General features: G+C 43.4%; 1 protein-coding gene across 1 annotated transcript in view; it reads left to right on the top strand.

Moving 5' to 3' along the window:
- The window catches only part of LOC122814282, a 572,950-nt gene that overhangs the window by 39,589 nt on the left and 506,856 nt on the right, over positions 1–26,505 (top strand). The gene's annotated exons all lie outside the window — the stretch shown is intronic.

Genomic DNA, 26,505 nt, shown 5'->3' on the forward strand with positions numbered 1-26,505 from the left:
AGTACAAATAACTAGTTAGGTAGGAGGTTTAATCCCAGTTCTGACAAATTTGTGTGTGTAAGAATGTATATGTGTAGTTTAACGCATTTTGTGGCCTTTCTCACCCAGTACATCACCCACTGCCATACTTTACAAGGGCTGGTGATGTTCCTCATCTTAGAAGTACCTTTGGACAGTCTTCACCTTGTAAGCTCCATGTTGCATGCAATAAATGTGTAACACTGTAGTAGCAATAACTAGATAAGTAGGGGTTCTAATCTCATTCCGGGCAAGTGTGTGTGTGTGTGTGTGTGTGTGTGTGTGAACAGTATCCTGTCTGTGGGGGGGGGTTGTTTGTGTGAGAAACATACCAGTGGGGGGACAGGTTTTGCTACTTTTTGCTGTTGCCCACCCAGTACATGTCCCGGTGTCCACATTACAAGGCCTACAGTTGCCATCCACTGTAGAGGGACCTGTAGACACTCTGCAGCCCTATGAGCATTGTGCCATGTGCAATAACTATGTGACAGTATGGAATAGATAACAGGTTAGGCTGCCCATCTAATTCTTGGATATCACTCCCTACTCAGGAATCATACACAAACACAGTCAGGAAGGCAGCCGCACCTACATCAGTAGGTGGCCTGCAAACCGGCTCACAGATAGAACCCACAATGTGAAAGAAGCGGAATCCATGTCAGACTGCTGAACAGTCATGAGTGGAGTTCCACAGGTTGTGGACCTGGGTTCCCTTATGTTTGGGATCCACACTTCTGAGGACAAGCCCTATACAAAGGCACCCTGGCTAACAATGTTTGTAGATGACTACAAGGTGGGTGCTATTATTTCCCCCCAACGTGAGGTTGACATCCTTTACAAAGGCCTCTCTGACATCTCTGCCTGTTGTCAGGACCTTGGATATAAGCTCAATGCCAGATGATGTGCCGCCATCCCCTTTGGGTACGACATGGTTCCCATAAAGTAATACATTGATGGTAGTCCACTGAACACTGATGTTGGTATAATGGAACTGGGAACACAGGTTGACAGTAAGCTGTATGGTGACCACCACAGTGCCACTGTCTTCCGAATGTCCTTCCATGTGTCACTTCTCCTGACTCAGGGTGTTTAATCTGGGAAGTAAAAGGACAATGTTTCCCTGTACACTCCCATCAGTAAACCAATCAATGTGTACTATGGCCCTTTTACAAAATCTTACGCAGAACAGTTTGGCTCCACAAAAGTGGTGGTAAGTTGTCCTAGTGACATCCAGGTAACCCCAGATACTGGAATCAAATTAAATTATATTGAAAAAAAACTGTGCAATCTGGATAAGCGAAGGGAGGAGACGGAATAAGTAACAATGACCTGAGAACACTTCAGCAGGAACTTACACTACCATTATATCTATTATTCACTAGGTCATATAAATATGGGGATATTCCTCAAGACTGGAAATATGCACTTATTAAACCTGTCTTTAAGGGAAAGGAGAGTAGGACAAACCCAGAATCATATAGACCCTTAAGTCTACTTTCATGTTGTGGAAAAATAATGGAGAAGGTAATATTGGATACGTTATTGTCAGAACTGGATGGGTTGGGACTTGAAACCATATATCAGCATGCATATGTTGAAAATAGATCTATTACAACTTGTAACATGATGTTCTATAGCAATATAATAATAACTATGAATGAAAAATTGTGCTGTGATGTGATTTATATAGATTTGACTTAGGCATTTGACAGGGTCATACACAAATCACTGATCAATAAATTAGTACAACTAGGTATTGATGTACTGTTGATAAGATAGGTAGCTGCACGGCTTACAAATAGGACATGGCAAGTATCACACACCATATGGACAGGTTAAATCCTTGGTTATAGTCAAGGTGTCCCACAGGGCTCTGTCCTAGGCCCTTACTTGTTTAGATTGTATCTTTCAGACCTTACTTTTTCATCTGAGGTGTTCTACAGTCTATATGCTGATGATCTGAAATTGGGTAAACTGATTACAAGTGTTACAGATAAGGCATATCTGCAAAATAATTTGACTAAATTGACCATTTGGGCACAGCAGAATAATATGTTGATAAATACATCAAAAACTAAGCATATGAGATTTGGGAGACATAAACTGAAAGGTGAATATTTAATACAGCACACAGTGATTGAAACTGTAGACTCATTTAAGGAACTGGGTATATGGGTAGATTCAGCTATGAGTTTTTCTAATCATATCAACCAATTGACAAATAATAGTTATAGAACTATAGGGTGTATAAAATGAGTTATAAAGTCTAGGAAATCAAACATAACAAACTCATTGTTTGTTAGTTACATTAGATATTAACTTGAGTATGGAGTAACAATATGGAAATCCTATAGGAAAACAAGCATGAATAAAATGGAAAGAGTACAGCAGAAATATATTAAGGACATCCATGGATGTGAACATCTAAGTTATTATGAAAGACTAAAATATCTGTGTACAGTGTCTCTTACAGATATTTAAGAGGAGATCTTATTCAGGTATATAGGGCATTTAGGGACAACTACCTCTGGGAATGCTTGGAGTTATCTAAAAGTACTAGAGAATCATCAGATAACCTATGTAGAAGATTCTATAGGAATGAGAAGTGTACTAATTGGTTTTCTGACAGAGTAGCTGATGCTTGGAAAAGACTACCATATGACATATAAACAAGTACTAGTTTAGATATATTTAAGAACAGCCTGGTCATTTACTATGAGAACAAGGGTTTTGGTATATTGGCAAGTTAGAAGGGCATTAATGCCCATGATTGAAACATGTGTATGTATGTATGTATGTATGTACCCCACTGGACATCAGCAACAACAGGAGAGGCTGCAAATGTACATCACAAAGAGGATCTTATGTACTACACACTTGCCCCATATGGACAGACTCCAACAGTTACAATGAATCTCTGTCTCATACTGGCAACTTAGGTGTGATCTCTGCCTGACATACACAGCCATGTCTGACCCAACCCTGTCAGGAATGCTACATCTGAGGACACCAATCTGTCCACACATGCCCCAGATACCTCAACCCCATCCTCACAATCAGTAGAACATGCTGGAGGGACAGGTTCACAACCCAGAGGATGGCCATGCCATGGAATAGACACCACATACATGTCAAGCTGAGCACATCACTGGCCCTCTTCAAGAGAAATTAGGAGGAGTGACTGGGGAAAAGAATACCAACCCTGGGGATCACTCCAGTGACTATACTCAGTAGACACGCTGGGGAGTATCATCAGGTGGCATGATGCCAGTGTATTTGCCATGTACACACCTATGACTCTTTGAAACCATGGATCTGGATCATGGATTCTGATAAAATCTTATACCTTGATGAAAGCACTACATCAATAAAAAGTGTATTGGAATCCTGGATTGTGTCCTCTGTGGTTCCTAGCTTCACTATTCATCTGTGCATTTATTTAGTTTTGGTCGTTCAGTTTTTGGTTTGCTTTTACAATGGAAAACAATGGATCTTAGTACTGTCAAATGTGTATGTGTGCATTAGTGTGTCTGAAAGTGTTTGTGAATGTGTAAACATGTGGGTGAAAGTCATAGCTCTCAACCTTCCATCTCCAAAATGCGGAACACTAGCTCTCATAATGTGGAACAAATGGGCAAAATGTAGAACATATACTATTGGCTTACTAACAACTTCAACTAGGAAGGTCATAGGATGGTTAAAATATGCTGGTTTTACTTATAAAGAAGATCTTTTAATGAATTAATATGATTCATTTCTATTACCATGGATTTCACTTAAATAAATTCCTAACACTGAATGTGTGACAGACTCTTTCAGTGTGGAACTTTGAGGAACTTCGAGGAACATGAACTTTTTAAGACCCCAAATGAGGTATGTTCCTCATAATGAGGTACACTTGAGACGTATGGTGAAAGTAGTTGGTAGCCCATCTCACCCAGTACAACTACCATTGCCATACCTTACAAGTGCTGTAGATGTTATTCACTATATAGGTACATTGGGACACTCCACAACCTATAAGCTCTGTGGTCTGTGCATGAACTGCATAACACTATAATACCAGCAACCACATAGCTAGGGGTTCTAATATGAGCCCTGGCAAATGTGTGTGTGTGTGTGTGTGTGTGTGTGTGTGTGTGTGTGTGTGCATGTGTGTGCATGCCTGTGTGTGTGTGTGGTGTGTGCATTGATGTGTAGAGCAGTGTTTGGGAGTGTGTACGCTCGTGTGTGACAGTAGTATGAAAACCGTCACACCAACTGCACCGCCCATTGCCATACCTTACAGAAGCATGTGATGTTAATCAATATACATGTATTTCAGAAACACAACACACTATGAGGTCCATGCCCCTGTGATAACTACCTAACCCTGTACCATGAATAACTAGATGGGTGGGGGCTTCAAACCCAACACTGGCAGTGTGTGTGTGTGTGTGTGTGTGTGTGTGTGTGTGTGTGTGTGTGTGTGTGTGTGTGTGTGTGTGTGTGTGTGTGTGTGTGTGAAAACAGTATTCTCTGTGTGTTGCATCAACACAATACCCTCTGTATGTGTGATATTCACAAACCTTTGGTGTGTGCATTCCAGTACACTTACCATTGTCCACTGTACAAGAGCTGCTGCCATCAGCCACCGTGCACTTACCTGTATACACCCCTCAGCCCTATCAGCCATGTGGCACATGCAATAACTGTTAAACAGACCTGTTAATTGTGTACAGCTGTACCCTGGATATGACACAGTCAATGTTTTACCACAGTGCCATACTCCTTGTTGAAAAGGACAGCAGGGCTACATCCTCCTGACAGACAGACACCTAGAACACAAACAGACTACATTATGTTGACCACATTCAGTCAGTGTTAACAGCAATAATGCATCATGGTCGGAGAGCTACACACTCTGACGTGTAATCATTAAACATGCTGCCTGATAACACTTTACACAGCATTACATTGCTAAACTGTACTAACTTCACCCTGTGCATCAGAACAATATTAGCATGTCCCTGCAGTGATGGTATGGATGACAGGGATGTGGCACAGGTATCATCATATTCACAGTGTGTGGTGTGGATTTGACAGAGGCCTAGGCTGAGCCAATTGGTTGACATCATGTGTGTGGGTTAGGGGGTTGTGTATTAAATGGGCCATGCATAAGTGGTGTGTGTAAGTATGGATGTGTCCTAGCTGTGATGGTGATGTGTGTGTGTGTATGGATGCACACAGTTCTGCCATGTTGCTGCCCTATACAGGGGTATGTTGGACAGCTGCAGACTGTTCATAGCAGGGTGTACAGTTCACTGTTTCTGGCCATGGACACAGGAACTGGGCCTGCCGGGGGTTCCACTGGCACCACCAGGCACAAGGCCAGAGGCAGTACTACTCCCTGATGATGACTGTTGTCTGCCAGATCTGCATCCCTTTTGGGACCGGCCAGGACCATGTGCCCATGGCCTGCTGCATCGTGATGTGGACAGCAACCCCCCATAGTTGTGCTGCTGGTACTGCCATTATGGGAATGGGAGCAAGATGTTGCATGGCCACGTAGACCTTCAGCTGTTCCTGGTGTTGTCCTATGCCCATGTGGCAGATGGCCAACTCCCACCACATGCTCCAACACAGACATCCCATGGTTGAGGACTGCCACCATCTCAACCAGCCATCTATCCATGACGTCAACATCTGTAAGATTATGGATGTTGTCATTCATAGCAGGAAGATTTTCCACCTGGACCCAGAGGGTCTGCCTGGTGTGATGTTCCATATATGCCTGTACCTCCATGACAGCCCAAAACATGCGTCTGGTGACACCTGCAATCCTCCTACAAGCACTCCTGTCTGTTCACCTGTGTGGGACCTCACCTGTTATCCAGCTATGGCTGGTGTTTACAGACACACTTGCCATAGTCACCACACTTTCCTGTCCCATGTCACCACCAGCCAACCGTCCCTCATCTATGGCCACTCGTTATGGGGTATGTGTGGGCACTGTGACTGTGTGCTGAGATGGGGTGGACAAAAGTGAGATGCCAACCAATGGCACAGATTCAGCCCCTGACAACTCCACCTGTGCCTCACTATGCCTATCATCATTGTCAGAGTCTGCAGAAACACTGAAATCAGTTTCCGCACAGGAGGGACCCTGACCCTCATTGCCACTTGTGAGGGGGAAGACAATATATTTAATTTAATCCCTGTACAGTACGGTTTACTTACACACACATGCGCACACACACACACACACACACACACACACACACACACACACACACACACACAGTTACAGGTGAGTTGGCACAAAGATATTACACAGACCTCACGTTACCCAACAGTTGACATGCATGACACATGGCCTTCAATATTATGCATTGCAGCCATTATTAATCCTTGTTACTAATATACATCTCTGGGATACATGAGTTGTGTTAGTAGGTGACGTCCCTTCCCCTAGCACACACTGCACCCATGTAGACATTATTGCTGTGCACCTGTATAGCACACTGACATCTACTGTAGACCATACCTCACAACTGTACAAATCATTGTTGAATGTGTAGATGTCTAGCACTTATGTTTGTTCTATTCCTCACAACCCCTATGTGTTTGTCTGACACATAACTGTGATGATATGAGAACTGATGTCACTAATTAATGACATACATTGAATCTGCAGATCTCATCAGCAGCAGTGAATGTATGTGCAATCAAATCTGGTTACACCAATGACCTTCTAAGCGTAACATGGATATGACAAGCATGCACACCAGCCTCTTGTATGATATAAAATAAGACCACATTACTGCCTTTGAAAACATTACACACCTTATATGTGACATATAACCTGTGGAATCCAATCAAGAAACAAACAAATGTGTTAAACCAAATTTGACTCTGATGAAGCTAATTCTTTGGTGAAAGAGCTTAGTCATTTGGTTTGTGATTTTTTTATTAAAGTATTGCGACTGAATTATGTGGTCTGGATATTTTATTTTATTTTTTTGTGTTCAAACAAATGTGTTAGTTGTGAAGATACTGAATGAGATGCATACAATATTGCAGTTGCATAAGTATGAACACCCTTAAACCAACCCACACCAGTCACTCTTCCTGGGAAGGGGTATATTAGCATGGCACATCTGTACTTGGCATTATTTGCACAGTCTACCCTACAAAGGTCCCCCAACTCTGTCAGATTGCAAGGCCAGCTCATGTGCACAGCCCTTGGAGGTCACACTGGTGGTTTACTATTGGTGTTGAGTCTGGGCTTTGAATGGCCCAATTCATAACCTTGATTGTGTTCAGATCAAGACATTCATAGCTACCTTTGGATGTACGCTTCAGTTCATTGTCGTGTTGGAAGCTGAAACCCCTCTCCATCCTCAACCGTATTGCAGATGCTTGACGGCTTTGGCCCACATGTGAGTGTTATTTGGAACTGTTCAGAATTCCCTCCATCATGTCTACAGGCCTAGTTGCAGCTAATGAACAGCAACCCTAAAGCTAGACATTGCCACCATCAAGCTTCAACGTGTGGATGGTGGTCCTCAGGTGAAGTGAGGTGTTGCTTGTGCACCACATGTAGCTTTAGAAATACTGCCTGTAGGTTTGAACCTTGATCTCATGACACCATTACACATTGCAATTGTGGGAGGTTGGCATAATGGTTAAGGTGTTTACCTTATAGACACAAGGTGCAGGGTTTGATTCTCACATGGGGTAATTGGCTAGGCTTAAAATGGCCCACAAGGGCACTTAGCCTAGTACTAACCTATGAACCTATGAGCCTATGAACACATGCCTTTGGGAGACTTGATGCTATGTTTTGCTACATGTACACAGCCCTGGATGGTGTTTGGTGTGGATGAATACCTCTGTCTACTTACCCTACCGCATAGGCCACACTTATGCAGAATCCAGGCAATTGTTATCACATGTAGTACACGAGCGATATTTGCCAGGGATTCCTGCAACTCCCTCAGTGTTGCTGCATGTCTCCTGGCAGCCTCACTGACCAGTTCTCAACATGTCTTGTCATCTGTTTTGGAGGAACATCTGGTTATTTTCAACAGCACTGTTGTCCCATACTCAATCCACCTGTAAATGACTGTCTGCACTGTTCCATGGTATATGCAATGCTGTGGTAATGTTGTACCCTACTCCCAACTGATACCTTTCATATATGAGATCCTTTTGATGCTTTGTAAGATGTGTGCAAGCCATGGCTGCTTCTGTTGCAGGCAACTGAGCAAATGCCATGAACATGCTGCTTGGACAGCAGACCCTTATGTTATGAACATACTGCTTGGACAGCAGAATGTTAGTCGGTGTTACATTGAGTCCCTGTACGTGATGGCAGGTGTATACCCAAGTAGAGTAAATGCTGTCAGTACATCACAAGCTGCCTCCACAATATGTTATTTTGAGGGTGTGCACACATATGCGTCCAGCATATTGTAAGGTTTGTATATCCCATATTTGATGCAGTAACATATTTGTTTGTTTTACAAGTTAATTGTTCATGTTATGGTCACATTACAGGTTGGAAAAGGTGTGAATGTAATATTGTGGTCTGTTGTTGTATATATATCAGAAACACTTGGTATCTTACTAGGGTGTGTACACTGTTGTATCCACTGTATAAGATTAATATTTCATACATGTCCCTACTGTAGCCCATTTGTCCCCTCATTTTGTTGGCTTTGTCCAGACATCTTCCACTGACAGGTTGTGAGGGATACTACAGGAATGTTACATACTCTTCAGATATGCCCCCATGGTGACCACTGTGATGCACTGCAGTTAACACCAACAAAAGTGAACATGCACATCAAGCATTATGGCTAGGTGTGATATCTGTGTGCATGACAAATAGCATGGCCTTAACATGCACGGAGTATTGGAAAACCACAACAAAACAATTCCATACTCACCAGCTACAGGTTGCTGTCCCACATGTTGACCTGAGGGACCTAAATAGTTGTGGGAGAGAGGTACTGTCAGCAGACTCTCATGTGGCCTTGGTAGAGGGTGGAAGCAGCATTTCTGCACATTAACAGTACAAACCCCAGTACTACAAATTATGCTGCCCATCACCATAGATGTGCACTTCTGTGCATTACTAAACACCGACACCTACTATCTTATCTGACATATGCATGTAGATACTATACAGATACAACTAGATATGCAACAGTATTCTAGTAATATGCACGGGGGCCTTACCTGCACACTCCTCGTCCATTGTGTGGGTGCAACCCACCTTCCTGTGGGATGCTTTGGGTGGGTGCCCCAAGGTTGGTGAGGAGCTCCTCAGTGGGTCTGAGTGGGGCCTGGATGGCTGGACCCCCCAGCTGTGGCTAGGCAGTCCCTCGCTACGGCAGCAGCCCTTCACCAGGCATGGCGTATGAGGTCAGTAGAGTGATGCTGAACCTGCTCTTATGTTCGGCCTTGCAGGCCAACATCATTTACCCTGTGGACAAGAGTGTTCCACAGGGCAGTCCTCTCCAAGAGATCTTGTAGCCTTCTGCTGAATAGTATTGCATGCTGTTGGGTAACAGCTTTGATGATAATTGCTGTTTCTGCCTCAGTGAAGGCAGGCAGTCTTGGCCTTTGCATTGCACCTGGAAGACATAAACAGGAGAACACATCACAGGACCTCATACAGTTGCCAAATTGCATATTGACAGTAGCTATCAGTCACCACCAGTCACAACTACACCCTAACCCTTTAATCTATCACAAAAATATCTGCTGGCATTGCACTCCTGGCCATGATGTGTCATATTTCCCCAATGATGGACAGTTAATTGCATAATCCTCTATTTCCCATTTATTTCTGTGTAGAGGGATGACAGTGGCCATCTTCCATGTGGATGGGGTGTGGATGGTGACAAGGCTGTGTTTGACTACAGTGTGTGATGGAGCTGTGAGCACATGTCTGAGTTCATGTAGGAGGCAGACAGGGAGGCCCCATGGAGACTTGCTGTTGTTGCCATCAGTAGGCAATATGTATATGCTCACTGCTGGTCAGATGAGGGGTACAGCTGATGTGCATATTCCACTATACAAATGGGGGAAAAGGGTGGTAAGGTTCCCACCTAACTTGTCTGAAGCAAGTTGCCTGTAGCTGTGTCATGTGTGTATGAGATGTGCTTTACCATCAGTACAGGGTAAATTGTGTTGTTCCTCTGAGACCAACAACATATGTGGAGACACCCTTGTGATTGGTCTTGGTGGTGTGGATATGTCTGATCTGTAGTCATAGTTAGCCTTACAGGGAGTCACCTGTGAAATTACATGCTTGCTCAGATAGAGGTGGACTTGCTTCCACATTGTTGCCTGCACCTATGTGTCCCTGTACAGCCAATATAGCAACCTATTATGTGGTTTGTGTATTGCTGCTATCCACAAAAGGGGGTTACTCTACCTTGGTGGAGGCTGGTTTTACAGGTCAGGTACTGCTGAGTCCATACAGCTGCAGTGGATATAAAGTGTACACACCGCTGATACAATGCCTGGTATTTGTGCAATTGAAACATGACATGACAATAACTCATTTCAAAACAATTCTCACCTTTAATGTGACCTATAGCCTGTACAATTCAATTGAAAACATAACAATCTGTTCTGTGAAAACATATGCAAATAAAAATCAGTACAATAAGCCACTTGAATGAATATGCACACCCTTAAACTGATAAGTTGTGTAAGCACCTGTTGAGATGATTACAGCATTCATTCATTTTGGGCTGGAGTCTAACATCATGGCACATCTTTACTTGGCAATAGTTGCCCACCTTCCTTGCCACAGTGCTACAAATGTGTCAATTTGTGAGGGCATCTCTTGTGCACAGCCCTATTCTGATAAACACACAGATGAACTCTTGGATGTAGGTCTTGGCACTGGCATGCACATGCCCAAACTGTACTTTACATCTTGTGACACCATTCCTTTGTTGATTGGGATGAATGCTTGAGGTCATTGTCATGTTGACAGGTAAAATCCCTCTTCATCTTCAGCTTTCTAGCAAATGACTATAGGTTTTAGGACAAAAAATAGTGTTATTTGAAACTGTTCATAATTCCTTCCACCTTAACTAAAGGCCCAGTTTCAGCTTAAGAAAAGCAACCCCAAAGCATGATACTGCCACCACCATGCTTCACCAGGGGATGGTGTTCTTTTTGTGGTGCAAATTGTTGTTTTGGGCTGACATACCTTTTGGAATTGTGGGCCAAAGGTTCAACATTGGTCCCATCAGACCATGACACATTTTCCAACATGCTTTTGGAGACTTGATGTAGTGCTTGGAAATGTTAGTCCAGCCCTGGATGTTTTTCTGTGCATGAAAAGGCTTCCATCTTGCTACCCTGGCCCATAGGCCAGACATATGGGGAATACAGAAGATTGTTGACACATGGTACACACCCAGAACTTGCCAGACATTCTTGAAGCTCCTTCAATGTTGCTGTACATCCCCAGTCACCCTCCATGGCCAGTTGTCATCTTGTCATTTCATGCCTTTTGAATGGATGTCCATCTGTCATTAGCATCACTGTTATCCCATATGTTCTCCACTGTTTGATGACTGTCTGCACTGTATTCCATGGCATATCCAATGTTGTGGACTGTTTTTCTACTTTTCTCCTGACTGATTACTTTCAGCACTGAGATCCCTTTGATGCTTTGTAAGCTGTCTGCAAAACATGGCTTTTGCTTTAGCAGGCAACTGGGTAAATATCAAATAAATCCTAGTAGGACAGTTGAACATTATTTGTGGGTAATCAGGAGTCTCTTTAATTGGTGGCTTGTATGTACCCAAGAAGATGGAATGCTGTGATTACAGCAAGAGGTGCATCAACAAGGTGTTAATTTATGTGTGTGCACATGTATGCAACCAGCATATAGTACATATGTTATATTTAAATTGTCTCCTCTACCAGATTTCTTTGTTTTCAAATGGAATTGTACAGGATATGGATCACATTCGAGGTGGGAAACATTTTGAAATGATTATCTGTGATCTCATTTTCATACAGCACACAAACCTGGCATTTCAACAGGGGTGTATACACTTTTGATATCCACTGTATATAGGTGTTTCATATAGCTGTTAGTGGTAGGCATGGACAGAGGGTCATGACACAGACACTTCTCTGATTACAACCTGATAATCATGCCTATTCTAGTACCCATATCAGTGTCAGGGCAATGCAACAAACAGCTGTATACATTTATCTCTGTTGTAAATACTGAAACTAATATTACACACATGTGCAACATGCACAATCTGTTTACCTGACTGCTTGCAACCCTTGTTTGTTTTGTGCCTTCCAGCTGAACATATGCATGCATACATGTGCCCAGGTGATACCTGGTATACATTTCTGTTCTATGTTAGTATGGCACACTGTATTTACAGTATTGCTGCTCAGTCATACCTCTCAACCTGTTATAGCAGGATGTCTTGACAATGGCACACATACATGGGTGGCAAATGCACATCAATATTGACACTGCATTAATATAGCTGCAACATACATAAATAAGTTGATTGCACAGTAGGCTTTGATATCACAGTGATAACTAAGGATGATGTCCAACAGTCATAACTAGGCTATTATGTTACAATGTCATTGCTCACAGACTTGCCAATGGTTTGGCTGACATAACACAACTGCATGTGTATGTGACTACAAATATCAGGCACAAATGTGTTTATGGTCCAGCAGAACACTGTACAGTTGAATGGAATGGATTCACTATATCATATGCAGTTCAACATACACTTCTGCAACAGTACTTTAATATGCACATGCTCTATATAGTTCTCTTAGATTTGCATGACAAATGTGTATCATACTCATATTCACAGGGAACATATGGATATGTACCATATCCCTGTAGCTTGCCTAACAGTGGCACAGTCAGAAGTGTTTGACAGACACTCCAGTGGTTGTAATATGTGAGCTGTCCTTTCCTGGAGTGAATCAGGGTCCTGAGCTGTGTTCTCTGTCACAGCAGAGAGCACGAGATGCTATAGCCATATTTGTTCTTCAGCAACACATCACTACAGCAAGTCTTGTTGAGACATAATTCTTTCAAACTCCTATTTCCCATTATTAGAAAATGCATACTACATTCAGTTACACACTTACTTGTTTCACACACCTTTCATTTTTTTTACAGTGCAGTGAGTTATATTACAAAGTTGCTCCAGTTCTTTTTGTTTGTTCAATGTTGACTGCTGGTAGACAGTTGGTTTGAATAGGTGGCAGCTTGTCTTTTGTAGATAATGATCTTGACCAGGTGATGGCATGTGCACCAATTGGTGTTCCCCACTTGCTAATTATATGCAGAGCAGCTGTGTAGTTCTTCCAATAGCCAATGTCATGCCAACACACTCCTATAATTGAGTACTTCATGTGGGCGTTGTCCCTTTACCTTGCTTGTGAAGAAGACATCCTGGAGGTGTATGAGCTACAGAGTGTTACAGACATCAGGTGGAAATAAATCTTACAACAAGACCTGTGGAGACAGGCCAACTAAATGAAGGGGAAGGTTTCAGACTTAGTACAGAATGTGAGTATTGCTGTTATATGGTTTGAATACTGCTAGTTTTGCAGGGTATGTGTGTACATGCTAGTTCTGTATGGATTTCAGTCTGACAAAGTTATGAGTCTGCATAATTTTCAACTGCCGGGCTATCCACATAATGGCCAGAGGTTTGCCTGTTATGTTTGGTCTGTTCCCCAGACAGATGTTGTCCTGGGCAAATTAGTGGCATACTCTGCTGGTTGCTATCAGTAAATGGCAACATCCATTTGTGTTTCTGGCTTCATATCCTTAAGAAAAGATATGTTGCAACCAACCCTGTAACACTAGCAATTTTCTCAGTGTATAACAGCAATATTTCAAATACGACCCTGTGCTTGGGCCTCTGTCCTCCACTTATATGCAAGGCTTTCTCCAGATGTCATGCAGAAAGTGGTTGATAGGTATGGTCTATCATTATTTAGTGCTGTCATTCCTGCATCATCCCAGTGATGTTGTGGAATCTCACACATGTTGTGGGGTAGGGCACATACATATGAGTGCAAAGGATGGACAACATATGGACCCTTTACAGTCAAGAGGTTGGTGTGCAGAATAGTAAGACATATTTTAATATTAGGCTGTTAGAACATGTGAGAGATATTACTAATTAGAGGACAACAGGTCTATAGCTGTAAATTTTCATACATTTCACCATGGGGATGGTAGTGGGTTACAAGATACTTGTTTGGAAAAGGTTTGTTTCTCAGCTTGATAGAACACTTATAACAGAACCATTGTTATGTAAAGGATCAATTTACATTGTAACATTTGATATTTTATCCCCTAGGAGGTTAACTGAGGAGTGTAATAGGAGGCTGTTTAATTAAATATGTAATTAAGTCAATTGCTTCTTGTATTTAAGGCAAGTATGTTTTGTAATGTTGTAATACTTGAAGGCTAAACACATTAAAACATTTGTGTGGATTATTGGGTAGTTGTTTTTCATTTTACTATCTTCAGTCATTTCAGTTATATTGCTGAAAGTTCAGTATATGTTTGGCCATTATGTATGGCCTATCCTGATTTTGTACCAGAGTACTGTGCAGTTATTAGTTGTAACGTGTAGGGGGGTCAGTGGCATGGGTGCCTTTGTATCATTACCAATGTGTTTCTATGTCCATAGATTTGCCCCCCCCCACACACACATCTGGCTTGGTCCAGACTTGTACTGAGCTGTTCTAGGGTCTGACAGCACTGCAAGTTATTGACAAATAATGTATCTCTCTCATATATATATATATATATATATATATATATATATATATATATATATATATATACATATATATATATATATATATATATATATATATATATATATATATATATATGTTCATAGGTTCATAGGTGTGTACTAGGCTTGCAAGACTAGCTATAGGATATCCCTGGCATAGTGCCACCTAACCTTAGTTCCCAGTACCTCTGTCTGCTTGAAATGTATGGGAAGTCTATTCCATAGCATGGACAATCTCTGGGTTATGAACCTGTCCCTCCAGCATGTTCTGTTAATTGTGGTAATGAAGTTGAGGTCTCTGGAGTGTGTGGTGTGGAGTGAATGGGATTACTTTAGCTGCAGCATTTCTAACAGAGCTGGGTCAGTCATGGCTTTGTAAGTCAAGCAGAGAATGCCTCTAAGTAGGCGATATGAGACAGAGAATAGTTGGAGTTTTTTAAGTCTGTCCATATAGGACAAATGTTTAAGGCCTAGGATCCTCTTTGTGAGGTACTTTTCTGGCCTCTCCAGTTGTTGCAGGTGTTTAGTGAGGTAAATACCAAATGGGACATTGTACTCAATTATTGTCCTAATGAGGGAAGAGTAGAGGGAGACAATGATCTCTTTCTTCCTAGATGCAAAACCCTTAGTAGTAAGATGTGCCACATAGAAGGACCTTCTGACCAAAATGGCAATGTGGTGGTCAAAAGAGAGGTTGCTGTCAACCTGTGTTCCTAGATCTGTTATAACACCCTCTGTGTTCAGCGGACTACCATCCTTGTAATAATTCATGGGAACTGGGTTTTTCCCAAAGAAGATGACAGCACATTTTTTGGCATTGAGCTTAAGGCCATGGTCCTGACACCAGTCGTTGGTCTCAGTGAGGCCTTTTTGTAGGATATCAACATCACTTGGGGAGTTAATAATAACTTCCAACTTGCAGTTGTCTGGAAACGTTGTCAGCCAGACTCCCTTTGTGTTGGCCTGGACCTCAGAGAAGTAGATACCAAATAGGAAATATCCCAGGACTGATGCCTGTGGGACTCCACTCATGACTGGTCGACAGTCTGACTTGGAGTCAGCTGCTTTTACACTGTGGATTCTACCGGTAAGCCAGTTTGCAACCCACCTAGTGATATAGGGGTTGATGCCTAGCTTAGTGAGTTTTCTATGATTCCTGAGTGGGGAATAGTATTAAAGGCTTTGGCCAGATCAAGGTAGGCTGTATGAACCACCTTGCCTTCATCCACAGCTCTGGTGACTGACTCAAAGAATTTGACCAAGTTGAGCAGGCATGATCTACCCTTCACATAATCAAACTGTGTGGGATCCAGAGTTTGGAGATTCCCTATATCCTTGTTTATTAGGTTCATGATGATGTGTTCCATAGCTTTGCATATCAGACCTGTCAGGCTAATGGGACGATAGTTCCCAGGTTCTGCAGCTGCTACTCCTTTGTGGGGAGGGATGACTGTGGCAGTGCACCATTCGGTAGGGACAAAGCCTGAGGTGTGGCTGTGATTGAACAGGGCACACAGGTGAGGTGCCAATTCACTCTGTAGTTCATGTAGAACACAACCAGGGATATTGTCAAGTCCCATAAAAGCTGTATTTTTGGTCTTGGACAGTGGTGTTTTAACCTGTGCAGCAGTAATACTGGGTGCCTAGAAATCTACTGGTATTGTGACTAGCCTTTTGGGTGGGGTAAGGTTGTCACTGAATCTGTCAGCCAGTATATTGCAGTATCTATTGGCTTGGTATAGGAGGTACCATTGTGCAGTAGCTCAGAGCAAATCTGGGTATTGCCGTGGAGATTCTTTACATAACTATAGAGGGCCTTGTGATTGTCTTTACTATCTGCTGCAATTCTGTTTTCATAGCTAGCTTTAGAAGATTTGATGAGAGATCTCAACTTTTTGTTGAGGCTGATAATGGAGTTTTCCAGTCTTGGGACTTCACCTTATTCCACATCAGTTTTCACCTTCTGTTGTAGAGTTTGTTTACTGCTGGTTTGAAGGTCTGAAACTCAAATTTATGTAATTAATCAGTGACATCACTCCTAAGACCATCCCAGTTATGTATCAGACAAACACAGAGGCTATGAGAAACAGAGTAAACATATGAGCCAGACATCTGCACATCCTGTGAGGATCTGTACAGTTGTGAGGTATGTTCTGTAGTACTTGCCACTTTGCTATACAAGTGAACAGCAATGATATGTACATGGGTGCACACTGTGCTGAGGAAGGGCCATCACTTACTAACACTACTCATGTATCATAGAGCTCTATATTGTTAGTTACATGTAGTAAAACTGGCTGCAATGCATGATGTTGAGGGCCATGTGTCACGCATATCACCATTTGGGTAATGTGAGGTCTGTGTAATGGATTTCCGCTACCTCAACTGTAAGTGTATGTGTGTGTGTATGTGTGTGTGTGCGTGTGTGCATGTGTGCGTGTGTGTGTGTGTGTGTGTGTGTGTGTGTGTGTGTGTGTGTGTGTGTGTGTGTGTGTGTGTGTGTGTGTGTGTGTGTGTGTTGTGTACATGTGTGTACCAGCCAACCTCAAAGTGCAGGTATTAATGTACATATGTTGTCTTCCCCTCACAGGTGGCGATGGGGTTCTGGGTCCCTCCCACTTGGAAACTGATGTAATTTTATCTGCAGACTTTGGCAATGATGATATGAATGGTGAGGTACAGGTGGGGCTATCAGGGGCTGAATCTGAGCCATTGGTTGGCATCTTAGTCTTGTCCACACCATCCCCACAGACAGCGACAATGCCCACATATACCCTGTCACCAGTGGCCACAGATAATGGACTGTTGGCAGGTGGTGGCATGGAACAGGCTAGTGTGGTGACTATGGCAGGAGTGGGTCTAGACACTGGCCATTGCCAGAGTGCAGGTGAGGTCTCACACAGTTGGATGGACAGGGGTGCTTGCAGGAAGACTGCTGCTCATCAAGCTGCTGTCACCAGTGCCACAGGAGTTATCACCAGATGCATATTTCGGGCTGTCATGGATGCACAGGCACTTAGTGAATGTCACAACAGACACATACTCAGGGGGTGGATGCAATGCTTCCTAATTTATGTAGTGACATACATGACCTTGTTGAGGCCACATGTCAAAATATTGAGGTCATGAATACACGGTGGGGTGAGACCTTGACAATCCTTGACCATGGCATGTCTGTGCTAGAGCGTTTGGTGGGAGATGGGCATCAGCCATGTGGATGCAGGTCAGCACCAACAGCTGAAAGTCTATGGAGCCATGCACCTTCACACTCCCATAGTGACAGTGACACCAGCACCACCAAAGGGGGGTTGCTTTCCACATCACACCGGAGCAGGCCATGGGCACATGGTCCTGGCTGGTCCCATCAGAGGCACAGATCAAGCAGACAGCAGTCACCATCAAGAAGCAGTACTGCATTTGGCCTTGGGCCTGGTGGTGCCAGTGATACCCCTGGCAGCACCAGTTCCAGTGTCCATGGTCGGAGATAGTGAACTGAACACCCTGCCATGTATGGTCCACAGCTGTCCAACATACCTCTGTGTAGAGCAGCCACATGGCATGACTGTGTGCATACATACACACACACATCTGTATCACAGGCAGGTCAACTCCAGACACACACAGCACCTCTGTACAGCCCATCTATTGGAATACCCCTCCAAATACACACACACACACACACACACACACACACACACATGATGTCAGCCATATGGCCTAGCCTAGGCCTCTGGCAAACCCACACCACACCCTGTGCATATGATGATACGTGCCACATCCCTGTCATCCATAACATTGATGCAGGGACATGCTAATATGGGTCTGATGCACAGGATGAATATAGTACAGTGTAACTATGTAATAATATGTAAGGTGTTGTCTGCTTGCATTTGTTATGGGTACAGATACATGTGTATGTACCTTATTAGCCAGGATGCATTATTGCTGTTCGTACCACTGACTGAATGTAGTCTGACATGCTGCATTCTGTTTGTGTTCCAGGTCTCTGTGGGTCTGCAGGTTGTGGGCCTGAAGACATTCCCAAGAGGGAGTATGGCAGATTGAGAATACACCGACCATGTCATAGGCAATGTACAGCTTTATATGTACAAGGTGTGTATGCATGCAACAGTGTGTGAAGGACACTGTTGTCAGTGTGACCTTGCATACATCCCCCTTGTCACAGAGAGTTAGCCTTAAAACATGTCACTTCAATGTTGTGTAGTACCACAGGCTCATACATACAGAGCAGGTTACTGCAGTACTGTCAGCAGGACCCTCACAAGCATAGCCATTACATAATCTGCAACAGATTCACCTGTCAACACCTGTTGGCCCTGCCATTTTTTTCCCCATACACTCAACCCTGATGCAGTTGATGAGGGCATGCATGATACCGTGTATGACAGGTTTGTGGTATGAATTCCTGAGTTCATCCAGTGGAACAGGAGACAAAATGGTATATCCTTTGCATGCACACAGTAAGGACTGACACAGGGGATGTGCATATAGTAACACAAACACAGTTGTCAATAGACATATTAGTAAACCTACATTTCCACTTTGATGTATTGTACTACTACATACACATGAAATGCCCCACATAGATTATATGCATGGAAAATAACACACTCCCTCTTACAACATGTAATGTTCTGAATGCCTTCATGGATGGTGAGATAACCCACCAGAAATAGCATGTGGAGTCATGAATTGCTTCTAGAAGCCTTCACAAGTAATAGTGTAGCAGACGTTGTATCAGCATGATGTTTCAGTCAGGTATGATACCTGATGCTGGCATGTGTGTCACTACTCTCACTGTGGCTGATTTGGCAACAATATCAAATACATGGGCATTGTTAAGGGACACAGACCAAATATAGGTTGCAAACATTTGGATATTCCATAAACATCTGTACAGAGGACTGGTATGGCCTGCACAATGGTATAACATGCTGCATGTGAGGCAGATGCTGTTACCATGTTTTATAAAGTAATGCCATCTGGAGGTGGTAAACAGGCATGGATGATACACACATCAAAATGATATCAGCCAAACAAGATATTATTTTCACCCAAACACACATACACAGTTGCTAGGATTGAGATTAGACCCTCTGCCTATCTAGTTATTACTACTATAGTGTTGCGCATTATCAGACATGCCACGGAGCTTACATGATTTCATCTATTTCCAAGATACTTCTAAGGTCATTGACATCAGCAGGCCTAGTAAAGTAGGATGATGAGAAGTTTACAGGGTGGTACACAACTCAAAATGGTATAACCCACACAGTATATGATTCTTACCCAAACACACACACAAACAGTTGCCAGTATTGAGATTAGCATCCCTATTTGTCTAGTTATTTTTACTATAGCGCCTTGGAGCTTACATGATTTCACCTAGTCCCAATGTACTTCTGAGGTGAATGACAGCAGGCCTAGTAAAGTAGGGGGGCGGGAAGTTTACAGGATGGTACACAACTCAAAATGTTATAACCCACACAGTATATGATTCTCACACAAACACTTGCCAGGTTTGAGATTAGATCCCCTACCTATCTAGTTATTTTTATTATACGTTTACACAGTTATCAGATGCACCATGGAGCTTACATGATTTCACCTCATCCCCTTGATTTCACCTCGTCCCAAGGTACTTCTAAGGTGAATGACATCAGCAGGCCTAGTAAAGTAGGGTGATGGGAAGTTTAGAGGGTGGTACACAACTCAAAATTGTATAACACAGACAGTATATGATTCACACGCACACACTTACTTGCCAGTATTGAGATTAGAACCTGTGCCTATCTAGTTATTTGTACTATAGTGTTACATGGTTATCGCACATGCTACAGAGCTTACTGGGCTGACAACTGGCCAAAGGTGCTGATAACTGCACAGCTGAGTTAAACTATTACAGGTGCCAGAAAGTCTGGCTTCAGTTTTTCCCTCAGATCTTGCTAGTTCTTTCTCTCTTGCACTCCAAATAGCCTAATAGCTTTGCACTTCAATAGGTTTTTGTATCAATTATTCTAGCACACCTGAGAGCCATCAGCAGTAGTCGTTCCTCATGGAATTAGCTCCAGTACTTAGTAGCTATGACCACCCCCCCTGGCATGATTAGAGTACAGTTCTCTTTGCTTTTGCCCATTAACATGGTGCACTTGGGCATTCTGAGGCACTGTTGCAGCTGCCTCATGTACACAGACAGCCATCTCCTCTAAACTCCCAACACTCAGACTTGTGAGAGATACCCCTATATCACTGAATTAGAAGATATGCACTCTCCAGCAAAGGCTGGACTAGCTGGTCAAAAGGAGAAGGGTCAACACCTGCACCACACCACATGGAACACATACCCCTCTAGAACAACCACTATCACAGCTCTGGCATACAAACAAAAAACACACACCCACCTTCACAGTGGCACTCAATAGACATTTACCCAAACAGCAGAGACCATGAAGACAGACACCCACTCAACCACTACAACACAGCACAAACCACAGGACACATATCTCACCTATACAGTGTGCCCCTCAACCTAAGCCCCTAAGGCTAACCACCTTGTCCAATATAGTAATCATAGGTGACTCAACAGTGAGGCACACAGATGTCCCACTCACTAGGTTGAACAAGGAGAAGGTAACAGTCACCTGTTTATCAGTTGCCATCCAACACATACCACACCCAGTCAGGTCACTCCATAACAACTACAAGTATCACTCTGTCATTGTCCATGTGTGTGTGAATGACCTGAGATGCACCCCCCTGGACTACATGAAAAGAGACATGGAGCTTTCAGCTTATGTGGGCCAGGCAGGTATGACAATAGCCCTGAGCAGTATACTACTGTCACTCAGAATAATTCTGCAGTACAAACAACAAATGATTGACTTCAACAATTGGCTTAAGTGTCTGGTGTCATTCTCAGGGGATCCAGTATCTTTCTGCTTGGGATGACATGATTGACCGACTGCAATGGCTTGGCAGAGATGGCCTGCATCTGTCACCACTGGGTTTCCAGGTACTGGCTAAGTATCTTGCAAACCCTATAGTGCCTTTGTTAGGCAGTGTCCCAAATCAAATTACCACCATAACAGCTATAAATAAATGCAATCTGAGGGTCATGCTGCTCAACACTAGACATCTAAATTTTGAGATGCAGTCACTCGAAGCACTCCTCAAAATGGAGAACATTGACATTTGTGCTGTAATAGAGCTCTGGCTTACAGCAGCAGACAGCACCACTGCACTACCAGGCTATAACTCATTCCAAACCTGACAGCCCCAAAACATGGACCAGAGTTCCAAAGACGGTGGTGACTCCATATTCATAAAGGATATGCACACCTCCAGACTAGTATCCCAGCATAATTCATCTGAGATACTTTAGGTACAACTGACATTAGACAGTAGTGCAATCCAGGTCATAGCCTGCTATGGGCCCCCATCCATGTACCTAGACTCTCAATCCACATTCCTCAACACCCTAGAATCTATCAAGGTCCAACCCAACACTCTCATACTAGGAGACTTCAACTACCCCTCCATCAGTTAGGGAAGATACTCAAGCTCCAATACACTGGCCCAACACTTCATGGAATTCATCAGTTCTAATGGCCTGGTTCAGCTCATTCTGACACCTAGTAGAGGAAGCAACCTCCTTGACCTATGTTTCTTACTAACATATGTGACCGTTGCTTGACAACAGTAGTCAGTCCCTACCTGGTCAGATCCATCCATAAAGTAACCACCATGGAAATCCACATCTCCCCCACACCCCCCGCAAAGGTAACCTCCTTGAAAAACATCTCCAAAGCTGACTTTGGACTGCTAAAAACAGAGGTGGCTAACTTCACAGCACCCTTGTCAATGGAAAATACCTGCATGACTGCTGAATCATACACAAATGCACTGTACAAACATGTACATCAATGCATGGAACTAGCCATACCCAAGAGAACCATGACAGTCTCCTCCAAACACTGGAGGCCAATCTGGTGGTCCCCTGCCATTAATAACCTGTACAACAGAAGGAAGAAACTGTTGCAGAGAAAGGTGGAGAACAAGAGTGGTAAAACTCCCTTATTAACCTCAACAACAACTTAAGATCATTCATGAAATCATCTGAAGCCAGCTATGATGGCAGAATTGCAGCAGACACTGACAACAATCACAGAGCCTTTGATAGTTATATCAAGAACCTCCACGGCAATACCCGGAAGTGCTCTGAGTTACTGCACAATGCTACCTCCTATACTGAGCCAACAGATATTGCCAGCATTCTTGCCAACACATTCAGTGCCAGTTTTACCCCTCTCTCCCCTCCAGAGGAACAATCAGAATGCCAGAAGAATGGTAGGCACCCAGGATTACTGCCACCCAGGTTAAACTTGTATTGTCCACAGGCAAGAATGCAGCTTCCATGGGACCCAAAATTATCCCTGGCTGTGTTCTGCATGAGCTACAAAGATACCTGGCACCAAATATGTGTGACATGTTTAGTCACAGCCTCACCTCAGGCATTGTCCCTCCAAAATGGCACACTGCTATAGTCATCCCTTTCCATAAAGGGGTAGCGACTACAGACCCTGAAAATTATCAGTCCATTAGCCTGATGAGTCTGATATGTACAGGTATGGAGCACATCATCAGGGACCTGATCAACAAACATATAGGTAATCTCCTAACTCTGGACCCCACACAGTCTGGTTTTGTGAAAGGGAGATCATGCCTGCTCAACCTGGTTGACTTCTTTGAGTCAGTCACCAGGGCTGTGTATGACAGTAAGGGACTGCATACAGACTACATCAATCTGGTCAAGGCTCTTTATACCATTTCTCAGTCAGGAATTATTGATGAACCCACCAAACTAGACATCAAGCCCTATATCACTAGGGGGGGGGGGTTGAAAATTGGCTCTCAGATAGAACACACAGTGTGAAAGTAGTGAGTTCCAAGTCAGACTGGCAACCAGTCGCAAGTGGAGTCCCACAGGAATCACTCCTGGGTACTATCCTGTTCAGCATCTACTTCTCAGGAGTCCAGGCCAACACAAAGGAACTCTGGCTGACCAAGTTCACAGACGACTGCAAGCTGGAAGCCAACTCCACAAGTGATGCAGACATCCTACAGAAAGGCCTCACTGAGACCACTGATTGGTGTGGAAACCATGGCCTGAAGCTTAACACCGCAACATGCATCATCAGCGACTTTGGTAAAAACTCAGTTCCCAGTAAGTACCACATCAGTGGGAGCCCACTGAACACTGTAGGTGTTGTAAGAGATCTGGAGACACAGGTTGACAGCAACCTCTCCTTTAACCACCACATTGAAACTGCGGTCAGGAAATCCTTCTATGTGGGACATTTCATTACCAAGGATTTTGCATCCAGGAAGAAAGAGGTCATCGTCTCTGTGTACTCTTCCCTCATTAGACCGATCTTCAAGTATAATGGCCCATTTGGCATGTACTTCACTAGACAACTGCAACAGCTGGAGAGGCCACAGAAGTACCTCACAAAGAGGATCCTAGGCATTAAGCACATGTCCTACACAGACAGACTCAAAAGACTCCAGCTATTCTATTTCTCATATTACCTACTTATAGGTAATCTCTGCATGACTTGCAAAGCCATGTCTGACCCAGCTCTTTTAGAAATGCTACATCTAAAGACAGTTCAATCCCTCTGCACCACACACTACAGGGACCTCAACCTCATTACCACAATCAACACATCATGCTGGAGGGACAGGTTCCTCACTCAGAGACTGCACATGCCCTGGAATAGACTTTCCATACATGTCAAGCAAAGCACCTAGATGACCCTGTTCCAGAGAAATCTTGATGAGTAGATGGGTAATAGAAAGTTCACTCCAGGGATCACTCCAGTGGCTCTACTTGATGGAGACACTGGGAACTAACTTTGGGTGGCACAATGGCAGGGCAATTCTATGGGCTAGGTTTGTAAAGGCTCCAGAGCCATTAGCCTAGTATATGCCTATGAACCTATAAAGGGAGTGACATCAGCATGACTGATAAAGTAGGACAGTGGGTGGGAAACTTATTAAGATACTTCTTTCTACAAACATACACACATACACACCCACACCCACATTTGCCAGATCTGAGAATAGAACCCCTGCCTATCTAGTTATTTGTACTACAGTGTTACACAGTTATCACATGTGCTACAGAGCTTATTAAACTGATAACTGGCCAAATGTGCTGATAAGAGGAATGACATCAGCAGGACTGATAAAGTAGGGCAGTGGGTGGGAAACTTTTCCCTACAACTATACACACACCCATACACACATTTGCTATATATAAGAGTAGAACCCCTGTCTATCTAACTATTTGTACTATAGTGTTACACAGTTATAGCACACGCTACAAAGCTTACTGGGCTGACAACTGGCCAAAGGTACTGACAAGGGGAATGACATCAGCAGGAGTGATAAAATAGGGCAGTGGGTGGGAGACTTATCAAAATACTTTTTCTTACAAACATACACACAGACTCATTTACCAGATCTAAGATTAGAACTCCTATCTAGCTAGTGATTTGTACTATAGTATTACACAGTTATCACATATGCTACTCAGCTTATAGGGCTGACAAATGGCCAAAGGTGCTGATAAGGGGAATGGCATCAGCAGGAGTGATAAAGTAGGGCAGTGGGTGGGAGACTTATCAAAATACTTCTTCTTACAAACATATACAGACACGCACACACACACACACACACACACACACACACACACACACACACACACATACATGCACACACGCACACACACGCACACACACACACACACACACACACACACACACACACACACACACACACACACACACACACACACACTAATTTGCCAGATCTGAGATTAGGACCCCTGTCTAGCTAGTGATTTGTCTTATAGTGTTACTCAGTTATCACATGCACTACAGAGCTAACTGGGCTGACAACTGGCCAAAGGTGCTGATAAGGGGAATGACAGCAGGACTGATAAAGTGGGGCACTGGGAAGTGTTGTGGGTGGGAATGGCCTAAAAGTGTTTTACCTACAAACAAACACTCCCTCACTCTCACATATACAACTGTCACGCATGCACGCACACAGTTGCCAGTATTGTGATTAGAACCCCTACCTATCTAATTATTTGTACTATAGTGTTACACAGTTATCCAGTGGTACTTCTAAGGTGAATGAAAGCAGAAGATCTTGTGAAGTAGGGCAATGTGAAGTGTTCTGAGTGGGAAGAGTCTCCTAATACTTAGACCTATGGACACTCACTCACACACACACACACACACACACACACACACACACACACACACACACACACAAACACACACACACACACACACACGGGCAGATGATGTGTTATTATAAACCCAACCTCAGTACTGTTACACAATAGGGCTCACCTTTTATGCTGGCATATCCAACTATTTTCAGCTGGTATGCCACTGTCCACAGCAGGACATCACTGTATGCCATTCAAGGTATCCATGTGTGTGACTCACTCTATCTGTGTCCCCTGTGTCTCTCTCTGTATCAGTGTCTGTCTCTCAGTTCCCCACATCTATGTGTGTGTATGCTTGACATATGTTATCTGTTGCCCATATATATGTGTCAT

The sequence above is a fragment of the Protopterus annectens genome, chromosome 10.part0, assembly GCF_019279795.1.
Source record: "Protopterus annectens isolate FY-2018-M chromosome 10.part0, PAN1.0, whole genome shotgun sequence".
Taxonomy (NCBI): domain Eukaryota; kingdom Metazoa; phylum Chordata; order Ceratodontiformes; family Protopteridae; genus Protopterus; species Protopterus annectens.